Genomic DNA, 13,284 nt, shown 5'->3' on the forward strand with positions numbered 1-13,284 from the left:
AAGCTGATCAGTGAAGGGACAGCATCAGTTTAAAGCATCTGTCAGTATTTTTCCTGCCTGGTCTGATATTCAACCAGATCATTTTGTTAAACATTAAAGGAGACTAAGGGATTGGATTTTGCTGTTCTGCATGAATTAAAATGGATGCGACAGAAGGCAGAGATTAAGGTAATTATTTTGTTGTAGCAGTTGTATATAAAACACATGAGAGATGAGATAAATATAGGACAAACAGGACTGATATACAAAAAGGAGAGGAACTGCATCGCCAGTCAATAAATGATTCACACCACCTTCACCACACAGTGAATATGGATCTTTGCCGTCTGTCACCCATTTTTGTATTCATTCCCTCTTCTGCTCTCATCTGTGCATACACACCTTTGTGCTAAAGGTTTACTGGGGAGCCAGATGTGACGTCAAGCTGGGGAGTAGGAAAAAGAAACAGTATTGCCATGGAAACATATCTCCCTCTGTTTTTCTATGATCTCTGATCCATCCTGGATGTGAGAACATGAAGGCTGCATAATGCGAGACAATCCGTCTACTTTACTGCATGAACAACTCGATGGATATTAAAATGTTTTTGGACAGCAGCTTTGTGTTTATAAGGATAGACTGCTCCATAAATAGCCTGTACTGCTTATTTAAAGACTGTGGATGAGTCCTATTTATAGATGCATCACATAAACTTAAAGGTATCACCAACATTTTAAAAAGCTGTTTGGGTCTTGCTGGTTATGTGATCATTTGTTGGTACTATATGAAACAAATGGCATATGCAAATTGAGGTGTGATGTCATAGTTCCCCAAACCCTACATTTTACATGTCCACACAGATACACAGAGACTGGAATTTTTTTACATCTGCACTTCAGAAAATCTCAGTTTTTGTGATCTAAAATGCCACTTGCATGTGAATGAGATGCCAAAAATTGCCAAAATTGGAAAATGTTTGTTTTGCAAAATATCTTTAATTAGTGTGGACACTCTGGTGCACTCTGTTCATTAAGCATGGAAGCTACATCGTGGCGGCTCTGGAGGCTACATATATTAGTAGTAGTAGTAGTAGTAGTAGTACGTTTTCACTTCTTCATGGTCTTTACACAAAAAGGAAATGTCTCAAATACATCCGTACATATTTGAGCCTAAATCTCTCTGATGAGAGCGGACAACATGGCAAACCTTAGCAACAGACTATTAAATGGATGGTCATTTGTGGACATGCGTGAGCAATCTGATGTCAGTGTGAGGAGGAAGTAGAATTAACATTGCAAACAAAACACTCAATGCATCTGCAGCATTTTACATATGTTCACCTCAAGCTTGGGGCATTGACCATGTTTAACAGTTAAAAGTATGTTTAAGCTAATCGGACAAACTGGTTGTTTCTAGATATCAAGAGCACAAGACCCATTTTTGTTTTTTTAACCAAATCATTAAGCTAATGTTAACTTAATTAGCAAGCTACATGAGTGAGATATGTCTGTCATTTCAGCTATAAATAGATGGTCCCTGATTGGATATGAGGAGCCAGCTTTTTCAGTCTAAAATTAGGAAGCCATGGTTTCAAAAATGACTGAAAATACTATGTGGCATCATTATCATTAAAAGCTGCATTTTTGACTTGCAAATATGGAGACCTTAACAAACATAGTAACAGTTACTAAGGGCGGTGGGGCATAACAACATTTGTTCAGGCTGACAAACTGGGTTGTCGTGTTAAATTGATTTGGTGCATGTGATGCATCAAGACCTTCAGGTGTATTGCTTTCATTGATGAGGTGTATTGAACCCTAATCAGCATGCAGCACAAACAAACTTTGCATTCATCCAGTTGTTGGGGGTTAATGTGGTGAAGGTGTTCTTTTGTTTTGTTTGTTATAAGCTTTCCAAGGGTTCTTCTGTCGTTGTCTGCAGGCTGTCCATACTCAGTCACATGGATTTGTTAATATGTGGGGCTTCAAGGTGGTTTGCATTGACGATTTTGCCTTCCTTATTTAATTTGTATCTAAGAGAAATGTCTCTCCCCTTATGGTGTCTGGACTGTGAGAAAAGTCAGAATGAACTGGTTGACATTTATATCTATTTATAGCTTTGCTGTCTGTTTAATGCCAGTTAATAAAGTGGATGTCATGATTCTTTTCAATGACATTTATGTATGAGATCAAAGCATCTTTTCTACGGAGATTACATGATGCAGTTTTATGACAGCTTATTTTTATGATACTGCTTAATTTACTCTGAGATTAGCAGGAGATCACCTTGTACGTGCTGTATGTGTGCACAGACTTTAACACTGTTTGCTTATAGTGTGTAAAAAGTGGACACACTGCATTGTAATAACAAACCCTGTGATAAAGGTGACTGTCTCCTTAAATGAAGATTACATTCGGGCTGTTGTCATGCTTGCATAATACAGATTTTTACCTAACGGCAGTTTTTACTTTCATAATGTGAATGTGGGTTCAGCTTTGATTTATCAAGGTGAATGTTTGTGTTTGCAGCAAAGCTGTGAGGCAGTAATGTTCCCAAGACTTGTTCAAGTAAAAACCCCACAGATGGCTTTAATTGTACAGCAGCTCAATGACACATGCTTGCCAAACCAAACACTGGTTTATGACTGAGGAGGGGAGGGTGAGGAAGACTGCAATATATTCAACACACTAGCTCCTAAGCCATGTATGCACACACACACACACACACACACACACACAAACACACACATATATGCAGACACACACACACACATACATAGAGGCCTAGGCTGGTGCTGCCTGTCGCTGGCTCTTTGAGTGTTTACAGTGCTGTATGAGGGGGGATCCTGGGAGGCAGCTATTTTTAGCTCTGGTTTCATCATTCCTCTCTCTCTGCGCTGCGTGCAGCTGCAGGCTGGTGCTGCATTCTAATGAAGAGATGAGCGGATGGCAGTAAAACACCTTCTATTTTTCTTACACATACAGAGAGAAGGTTCCTACAGCTCTGTTGAAAAACCCAACACAGGTTTCAAATTCAGATAAATAGCTCAGGCATCACAGCATCTGCTTTTACTATCTCTTACATTTATCCAGTGTGATTTTTGTATGCAGGATGTTACTTTGCATCAAATGAACTGAGAACTGCTGTGTGGAGCAGATGTTGAATTTACATGAGATGCAAGCTGTAGCACACGTTTTAGACCTGACCAGGCAGTGAACTCAAGCTTCAGCCTGCAGTGTCGTAATGGTGGTTGGTAATGTGACCAGTCGTATGCTGCAAAAGTATTGATCAAGTGACACTGTTTCCTCCCTCTCGCCCTAATAACAGAGTCAGCATCACATCATGCTTCGAGTTGTCACCTGCAATGCTTGGTCATAATCGTATAAATTAATATGTCATTGTGATGGATAGTAATACCATCAGGATCTGGACAAGATCCTGTTCAGATTTGATGTGTGACAGAGCAGTAGAAGAAGTTTCCCTTGATGCCTCCAAGATCTTGTACTGTTTTTTATTTGAACATACTGTAGTGGAGCATAAAGCAGCCAAAGAGCCAGATATTTTATCAGGAGTTGGTGGAGACCAAAACAGAACTAAAAAAGGAGAGTCAATTTTGGGCTTCAGGGGGACAAATCATGACTCCGAATGAATACAAATGTTGGTCTGTAAATAAGCAGCCACTTAATAACATGTTTGCTATAACAACTTTATAAAGGTAATTATATGTCAGTGTTGTGTCTAAAGCCTGTTGTACTTCCCCCAAGTGGCCAAACAATTAATGCAGCTTTAAATTGGACTTTCTTTTTGAGTGCAGCAGTCTTTGAAACAGCATTTAGATAATGCTGTAGTAAGAAAAAAATACTTTTAATTCATTGAATTCATGTCTAATCAAAATATTATGTCAATAAATAAATTGTAGCTAAATAGCTCAAGGGGTGGGTGACACTGGGGGAATTTGGATATCAGACCTAAATATTTCTAAAATCCTTGCTGTGGCCCTGTTCGCATGCAAGACCCTGGGACAGAGATGAGGGACAATCCTCAGGAAATGAGGTTTGAATCAAAAGACCTTAGCTGCCCTTTCAATTGTTCCGGTGCTGTGGTATGTGTGTATATTTTTGGAAATTAGCTTGCTGTAGGAGTCTCTGTGAAGGGAAATTGTCATGGAGACAAAACAGCACAGCAAACTCATAATGGAATCAGAGGTTCCCAAAGTGAAGTCTATTGATAGAAGACTGACATATCTGGGATGAACTAGAGTGTTTTCCTTTCTTCAACCTTTCATTACGGGCCCCCCGGTTCCCTTGTGTTTTTACATAACTGCAGGCATCTGCACTCCTCTCAAACGTCACCAGATTTGTATTACATGGTAGCTACCGCATCTATTCTTGGAAATATAAACTGAATTTTGCTCCATACCAGCACAGTGTGGTTTGTTTAGAGAGCCCAGTTGCGTCACAGTAATTGAGGTTCCAGTGAGAGCATGTTGTGTTTTGAGCTGAGGAAGCACTAGAGGAGGCTAAGAACTGGCAGACCCTGGGCCTGCAGTCAAACCTGAAAAGAAGCAGTGTGTCTTTGAAATGTGCCGGAGTTTTTCCATCTTGTGAGAAAGGTCAAGGTTTTTTTAAATGCTAGGACCCCTTCTGACTAATGCCTTGTGAGTTCAGGAGATCTGCCTCTTGTACTACGGGTTACTGCACTGTTTTCATAGTTTTGTTTTAGTCATTCAGGTTGGTCACTCTTTTTAAATATTTATTTTATTACACCCAGTTGGGCTATTTAGAGAATCAAGACTGACCTTCATCTGTTCAGAAGCCATTGTCAGTCCTTCCAGAATTTCACAGTTTTTTTTGTGAGTGTAAAAATGCTACTACTACTACTACTACTACTACTACAATAAAGAGTAATATGTAAGGACCTTGTTTGATAAAAAAGCAAACTGCATGTCACAGAAATAACTATCTCTTGCAAATATTGTGGAGATTTCTTGAAAATGCATGATTCATTGCAAAAAAATCACAGTTTCCTGGTATTGTCATACTATTCATTTAAATACTGCACAATGATCATTTTCCACTTGCAAATAGACCATGTGCCAGGATATAAACCCTCAAACAAATGTTATTTTTCTTTCATTTCCAAGCTTTCTGTCTTTTTCTTTTTTAGTAGTAGTAAACAGTAATAGTAATAATAGTAATACATTGAGATAGCATGCATTGGAAATTCTCATCCATTTATCCATCAATACATGTTATCTTTTTCAGGGTCATGGGCAGTGTTGCCAGATGGGACTGACAAAACCCTATCAAAGCCTTGAACCTTTCCTTCAGGCCCTTTTCACAGTGGACATTTTGACTTGTCAAAGCAGAAAAAGCACAGGTGGGATTAATAAACTTAATTATGGCTGCATTGCATTTATTTGAACCAGTTCCAGGGCCGTGGTATTATGCATGCTCCCTCACTGACATGGCTTGCTGGGACACATAATGGAATGGAGCCATCGTTAATGTTATTATTTACACCTTTGCCTATGACAAGTCAAAATGTCTGCCATGAAAAGTGTTGACCTTCATAAATTGAGCCCAAGTTTTACATGTATAAATCCTATGACCTCCAACCTTCCTTTTTTATCAGTATGATTAGGCAAACTAGTTGCAATAATAAAAAACAAATCAATACAAATGTTACCTCCCAGAGTAAATTAAAAGTGGCCTAAAAGGGTGGAATACTGCTGAATCTGGCAACAGTGGTCATTGGGTAAGACTATTATCTCTATGAGAAAGACAAATGCAAAATAAAAGTAGGCAGATGTAAATAAGTTACAGCTGCTATTTTCACACATCTCTTGGTCTCAACAATGAGGAAGAGGTTAATTTATGTCTTTTGTTGGCTCATTTATTATTCTGTCTTTTCTACTACTCTAATATCAACATTTTAAGACAAGCATCCTTCTGTATTTCCACAATCTCATTACAACTGAGCTGACATGAAGTCGGAACAGAGAGGTTCCACTTTCTGTCGTGTCTCTGATATGTAGCCGGCGTACTCTTATTGTTTGAATGTGTGAAAAATTGATGTACTGGGAGTAATGATGTGCTCGGTCGGGGCAGATGACTCAGACAAACCAAAGAGAAGCCTGGTGTGTTTATACAGTGTCCACAGGAAGATAAATGAGGGGTGCTTTACAGTGTTCAGCCGCTCTGTGCTTTCATACACTGAACTTGTTGGATCCTGTCAACAAAATGTTAGTGAAGGATCAAGTGAAACAGAGATATGCACCACTTCCGAAACTCTCATTTAACTTCCTTTCTGGACAATAGATATAGAGCAAGTTATCTTAAACAACCTAACAAGAAGATGGTGATCTGTCTCTCTCAGATTTATGTCAGCTTTCTGTGGAGATGGGGGAAGCCACTCAATTGGTGCAATCACTCCGATATGACTGTGAAGCTGAGAATGAACTGTTTGCCTGCAGGGGAAAATAAAAAGGGCATGCAATGCAGTGATGTCAGTCAGTGTGACAAGAGGTAAATAACAGAGTGACTCTCCTGGAGGGAGGAATGGACTGACAAGTGTGAGATAAGTCACTGATGTTTCTCATAGGCTTGTTAACTGTGGCACAATATTTTTAAATACAAAAATTGTCACAGTATAAATCTTGAGGCAAAATAATAGATCACAATATCAAGTCATTCTTATTAATTATGCCATGCAAAGGACAATCCTAAATGTTGTTTGCTTTAAAGCTGACAATTGAATTACATATGTTAATGCTTTTAACTCTTAACAGGTTTCAGCTGTTACAAATTGATACGCTGGTTCGCTTTAAAATACATATTCTTCTCCTAGGACAGAAATCTAAATTAGGTTTTAAATATTTAATACGGCAGACATTTTCACAGACACGTGTATAACCAAAAATGAGGAAGTTTCCCATTTAAAAAAAAACTTTTATGCCATTTAGCGTTGAGGATTGGTAATGTTGGTCAGTCGGGCCAGTACTTTGCTCCAGACTGAGATGTCACTACAAGTACTGGATGAATTGCTGTAACATTTGGTAGACGTTCATGACTCCTTCTAACATGTATGATGGCTTTTAAATTTAAAACAAATTTAACAAATATGAATATGAAACTGTGTTACTCCTGTCGTCATAAATATCACAACGCTACTCAAACATGCAATTGCATTAGAAAATGTGTTTCAGTGTGTGAAACCACCTGTCAATCATCTGACAGTTAAGCTACAGCATGAGTTTGATTGATTTTGATTATATCAAATAAGTCCAAATGAAATCAAATTGTCTTTTTTTGTCAACTACAGCATACATATCAGATCTGTAAAATCACTTGTGTTCTCCTTTGAGAAAAAAACAGCAACCAGCAGGTAGAAATGTGTATTTGACATTATTTGATTTCATGTGTGTAACCTTTAGTAAAACCATTCTAATACTAGTCACCGACTCATGGAGTGGCTGGAGTTATAATTATTTTGATACAGCAAATCAAATCTTGAATAAAGCTATACATTGTCGTTATATCATAGGCAGAGCATCACACTGAGCTTGATAACCCTAACCCTAACCCTGCTACACAACACAAGAGACTCTGAATAACAACCCACATTAGTTTCTTATTTACCTTAAATAGATTAATGCATGTCTTGTCCTGCACCTTAGTTTGTTGAACAACCCACCAAACAGCTCCTGCACATTGAACAGCACATAGGCGTATCTGAACATGCCACAAAAATGTTACATGCTAGGTGGGTCAATGCTCTTAAAAATCCCATTTATGGACACAGTGCTCATCTATGACTCATAGCTAAAGTCCACATCATCTATCTTTGTAAACAAAGGCAAATAATTAGATTTCAGTTGCACTGTAGTGAGCTGTACTGGTTTTACCTCGCAGTATGCCTATGAAGTAACCATGAAATCCAGAGCTGTTTTCAGTTTCTCACTGTGTATTTAGGCAGATAAACTTGAGAAATTGTCATTTCCTGTCAGTCTGTGTGTGTTGTTAAGGCTGTTAAACACACGTTTATATCCTCTGCATTGGTGCATGCTTTTGTAAATGTGTGACACCAAATTATGATATCAAAATTCAACATTCAGTATGGTTGCACATTTTTATCAGACTGAAATGATCAATGTGTTCAAGGTATCAGGGTGTCTGAGGGAGCAACACTACAGACCAACTATGCACTAAAGTGAATGATATTGATTCTTAAAAATAAATGGAACATAACTGAAGCTGAATCAGAATTTTGAACAATGGACACAATCAAAGAATCAAAAAGACCCTCTCAACAAAAGAATTGGTAGAATTTGAGAGATCCAGGACTTAGTTAACAGTCTAAATTACTGTCTGAAAGACATTGAGGAAAAAAAATTAACACAAGCCAAGGATAAAAATGCTTTTAAGGACTTAGACAATCTTGTGAAACAACTTCGCTCCAGTTTAGTTTAATATCCTTCTTGATCACCTTGACTATTTGGAGGACCAAAGCTGAAGAAACAACATCATAACTGATGGAATAACTTCAGATCATGCAGAGGAATTTGCGAGCTTAGAATGGGAACATTGGTGTACATAAATGAGGACATTTCTGAATGGCTGAGGAAGAAGAGAGCCGAACTGCCTGCAATGAGAGGAGCCAGAGAAAAGGGTAACTATGCCATAATCAGCTATGACTGGCTCATTGTGAGACCAAACAGAAACATTGAGAGGTCATCCTAGTTTTAATGGACCTCATTGACAGTGTGTCATTATGTTGTCTTTGAGACTGTGCCATAAGCCACTAAATGGTTATTAAACTACTAAAGAAATGACTAAGAATTGGCTGTCTGAATATTTGTAGCCTTAAAAATAAGGTGCAAGAGCTTCTTACTTCTGTGCGGTTTGAAAGTGCTTTACATATTACTGCCATTTCTGAGACACATTAAGATGCATCTGTAGAAGACACTGCTCTAATCCACAGTAGACATATAAACAATACTACAGACAGTCACTGAAATGGACAGGGAAATATACTTTGATGGAGACCATACTGGTTCTCCAATACGTGATGTAGCTATCATAGCATATAGTAATATATATGTAATATATTGTAATTCATCCCAGATTGTGAATTTACCTGTACCAGGAGACTTCAGTGATCATCACATCATGGCAAGGAAAACAAAATCAATCCGAGAGTTAAATACAGCCCATTTTGACTTTATCCAACATCCAACCATTTGAACAATATCTCAGCAATATTTTGACCTCGTTGCGTCTTTCGTTTTTTCTTGAAATTGGCATCAACAGTTTTATTTTATAGGAATAACAGTTAACAAGCCCCCAGATGTTATTTTTAAAATGGCATATGAGTCCTAATGAAATGCTGCGAAACAGTAGCGCTTAGCCAGCAGGGATGGATGCAGTAATTTATTCTCTTGTATTTTCTCTCCAAGGCAGCTGGGATAGGTGGCACGAATGGAGCATTTTAATTAAAAACTGCTGAGACACAGCGATCCTGGAAGAAGACTTGGCAGACGGCGACAAGACCTCCCATTCCTATGGAGTCAGTTGCTGAAATCCAACAACAGGGACCCAATTTTTACCTTTACAGGGAGCCGAAATTCTCTGAGCTCCCGTTGTTGTCTCTTGTTCTCGTGAGTCTATTTAGGTACTATTTTCAAGTGGTACCTTGACAAAAACTTTCTCCAGTTGGTGTGACTGATGGGACAATGTCCAATATGCAGTCCATCAAGGATAAGATGTTCAAAATGATCTCTTTCCTGACTGAGTATATACTGAATTTTTGCTGGTCGGAACAGCTGGATTGCCTCATAACTGTTACCATTAATATATTAAAACACTCTGCATAGTTCCTTGAAAGCACTACTTACCTTATTTTGTACCATTAATGGGAGGCTAATTTTTAAATTGGGGTGACAAAAATCATTAAAAAACAAACAAATATTCAACAACAGTCATTGAAAGTGCTGGCAAGATTAAATTGACATGTATAGCAGCAAAAAAAAAAAAAATCTTTATGCTATTAATTCCTCTTCTCTTCTTTGATCAAACATTACTAATAATATATAGAGGATAAGTGTGACCATGCAATGTAAGTGTTGCACTCTACTGGCTATAGAAATGCCTCTGTCAGGGTAACTTGATTTAACAAAGTGCTGCCTCATTCCTCAAACAGCATTTCGGCCCTCTTGCACTGAGCCATTTATGGTACGCTCACATTGCACTTCTGTCCCGCATAAATTTCCTGTGTCTTGCATTCACTTCAATTGAAGCCTGTATGACTGATGAATTGAAGCAAGCATTTCCTGTTATTGTGTTCTTTCTCACGGGTCAGAGTTCAACCTTGATTCAGCTTTGCACTGCAAACTCACAGTGTGGACAACATGAAACACTGATGTGAAGTCATTTCTCTAGTGATGCATCTTCTCTTTGTATAAAATCACACTACTAGACCACAAAGTGCTGCACTGCTCTCATGCAGCTTTTTATAGCTCGTGATCACTCTGCTCAAAATTCATTTATTACCCTCACCGAAACATCACTTCATTTCGAGTCCTAAGTGCAAGTGTGACTGAACGAAGAACAAATGTGATCATGTACCTTTATGCTCTACCCTAATAGATAAACATACTCAAAATACATACAAAATAAAACATAATTGAGTTCCTGGCATAGTGGAGAAGGCTTCGAAACATCAAATTGACTTTCATTTTGTTTTGTTTTTTCATTTCTGGTCAAAATTGCTGAGACTGGTGGGGTAGTGTTAAGGGGAGTCATGACCTCAGTATTTCCAAAATCATGGCTTTGACTCTTCTTACAGCAGACACCAGGACTGGGCCATCAGCAGACATCTGGGACTGTGATTACTGTCCATCTACTTATCATGCTTTAACATAGCTCTATGATTACATTTTTTCTCTCACCATTGATTAAGGAAATCTCCATAACAGCTTTGAAGCAGAATATTTGAATGGATCATTTTTGTCACTTTGAAATCTTTCTGATTTAACCATATGTGCGTCATCACTGCAGAGAGGCATTTTATAGGGTAGTGAACAGAAGAATCAGTGTTTGTGTCATTTTCAGAGCAAAGTAAACAGTGGATTTAGCATTCTTTGTCCTCTCTCAACACTCCTGAGCAATGCTGTAAATCAGCATCTCTCCCTGTTTACTTGTTTTTTCCACACTTCAGCTTTTGGGGATGTTTCCAAAGGCTTGCCTTCCCTTCTGTAATTGGTTATCTAGACTTTAACAGAAGGGGTTGTACACTAAACCATACTAATCACATTAGGAGCACAGCTTTTGGGCAATGAAGTCAAACAGTACATCAGTGTGTATTCCCAGCAGCTGGAATGGATCCACAACCAGCAGCGGAAATGAAAGAAAATGATCCACGATGATCACATAAGTCTTAAGCAGCATACTAATCAGATGACCATTCAGCTGGGGAATCACTAATTCGCTAATTGCCCATTCAGCCCTCTCTTTTTCCTGTCACGAGCATGTGCACTTCTTAGATCAGAATCAGGGTTTTATTGCTGAAGTTTGGGTCTGTGTCAGTCTCATTATTTATTTTTCTTGAATGCTGGAAAAAGTGATTTATTTTGATTACACCAAAATATGTCCACAAGAGAGAGAGAGAGAGAGAGAGAGAGAGAGAGAGAGAGAGAGAGAGAGAGAGAGAGAGAGAGAGAGAGAGAGAGAGAGAGAGAGGCCATTGGCAGGTCATGGATGTAATTACAGCTTTTCATTACTTGGATGAAAGAAAATAGTGACTTGAAATAGTTAATCAAAGTAATGGTTGATTACTTTTCTAAATTTATAACCAATGTTTTCAACTGTTGTGGTGGAACATGAGCACCGCAACCCCTCGCCTTCAGCCTCCATTCCGGTCTTAACAACATGCCAAATCAATGATTTTTTTCTACTACTATAGTTGTAACTACTGCTTCAGTTTACAGAAAATAAAATCACCATGTAACTGTAACAACTCAGGAGAATTAATTTAATGTCTGGTAGCCTTTTACTATATCCAGTTAATTATGAATTGCTGGACTGGAGCATAACTATCCTTATTGTACTTGCAGAAAACAAATCAATATCTCCAAATAATTGCTTAATAACAAAGTTTAGTTTTTAATGAATTCAAGCTGGACCTGTATTATATTGCCCTTAAACAAAAGAGTTCTTTCTGAGTCCATGGACTGGTAAAACTGAAACACTTAGTTTTACTATTTAACCCTCACATAGCGTTCAGGGTCAGAATTTGAGAGCAGTAAATACACTCTAAATACTTCTTACTTTTAGCCTGACATTTTATGACCTATCCTTAAAACACCTGGGTGCAGCTGATACATATTATTCTTAAAGTTTTCTATCCATATTTATTCAGAAATGTAAAAAAAAAAAATACTGTTGCATGCTTCACATTTAATATAGTTTATATTTTTCTCCATAAACAAGCACTGTGAAATGGAATAATAAACTCTCTCAGCTCTCTGAAAGCTTATAATAATAATAATACAATTTTTTGTGTGTAGACATCTGGGTTGATTTGACTCATTTGGACATCTGAAGCTTCATATTAGCTCCAAATCAACTTTTAAATACATTTTTGCACAGGAGGAGGACTGTGGATTTTGTCCTCCATCACTTATATTGTAAATGTATTATGAAGGGATCTTGTGATGGTCAGTATGAAAAGGGGGAATAATTATGGCAAGAAAAGTTCCTTCAATTATCTTTAATTAGGAAATGATATGCTGAAAGTTGTCCAGTCAGTGTGAAGTTAGCAACTAGCTCCCACAAGCTAACTACCACAGTTACAACCATCTCTTTTAAGAATAATAAGGAGTAGTGTTACTGTGCTCTAGAAACTATAGCTCACTGTAACGTATATTAAATAGAAAACACATATTACTCACTAACATAAGGAGTGAAATTATGAAATGTAAAGCAACACATTTATTTGGCATTTGGCTGATAACAGAGGTAACTTGTACTAAATTCCTGTTTCACAGGAACCTAGCATTGTGGCTAATTAGTGATTAGCGTTACCGACGATTAGTGATTAGCATACTAATAAATATTAATTTAGTTATTCAAACTTTGCCATAATACAAGCAACAAATAACTATAAGACAAACAGTGTTACACATCTTAAATATGAATGCTCTTCTTTGTTGATAGTCTATGACAATTCTAAAAACACAACAGTAGTGACTTTACAAACTAGCTTACATTTAGGGTAGCCTATTTAGTTTTCAGTTCAGTGACTAAT

This window comes from Scomber japonicus, chromosome 11 (genome assembly GCF_027409825.1).
Source record: "Scomber japonicus isolate fScoJap1 chromosome 11, fScoJap1.pri, whole genome shotgun sequence".
In the NCBI taxonomy this organism is placed as follows: domain Eukaryota; kingdom Metazoa; phylum Chordata; class Actinopteri; order Scombriformes; family Scombridae; genus Scomber; species Scomber japonicus.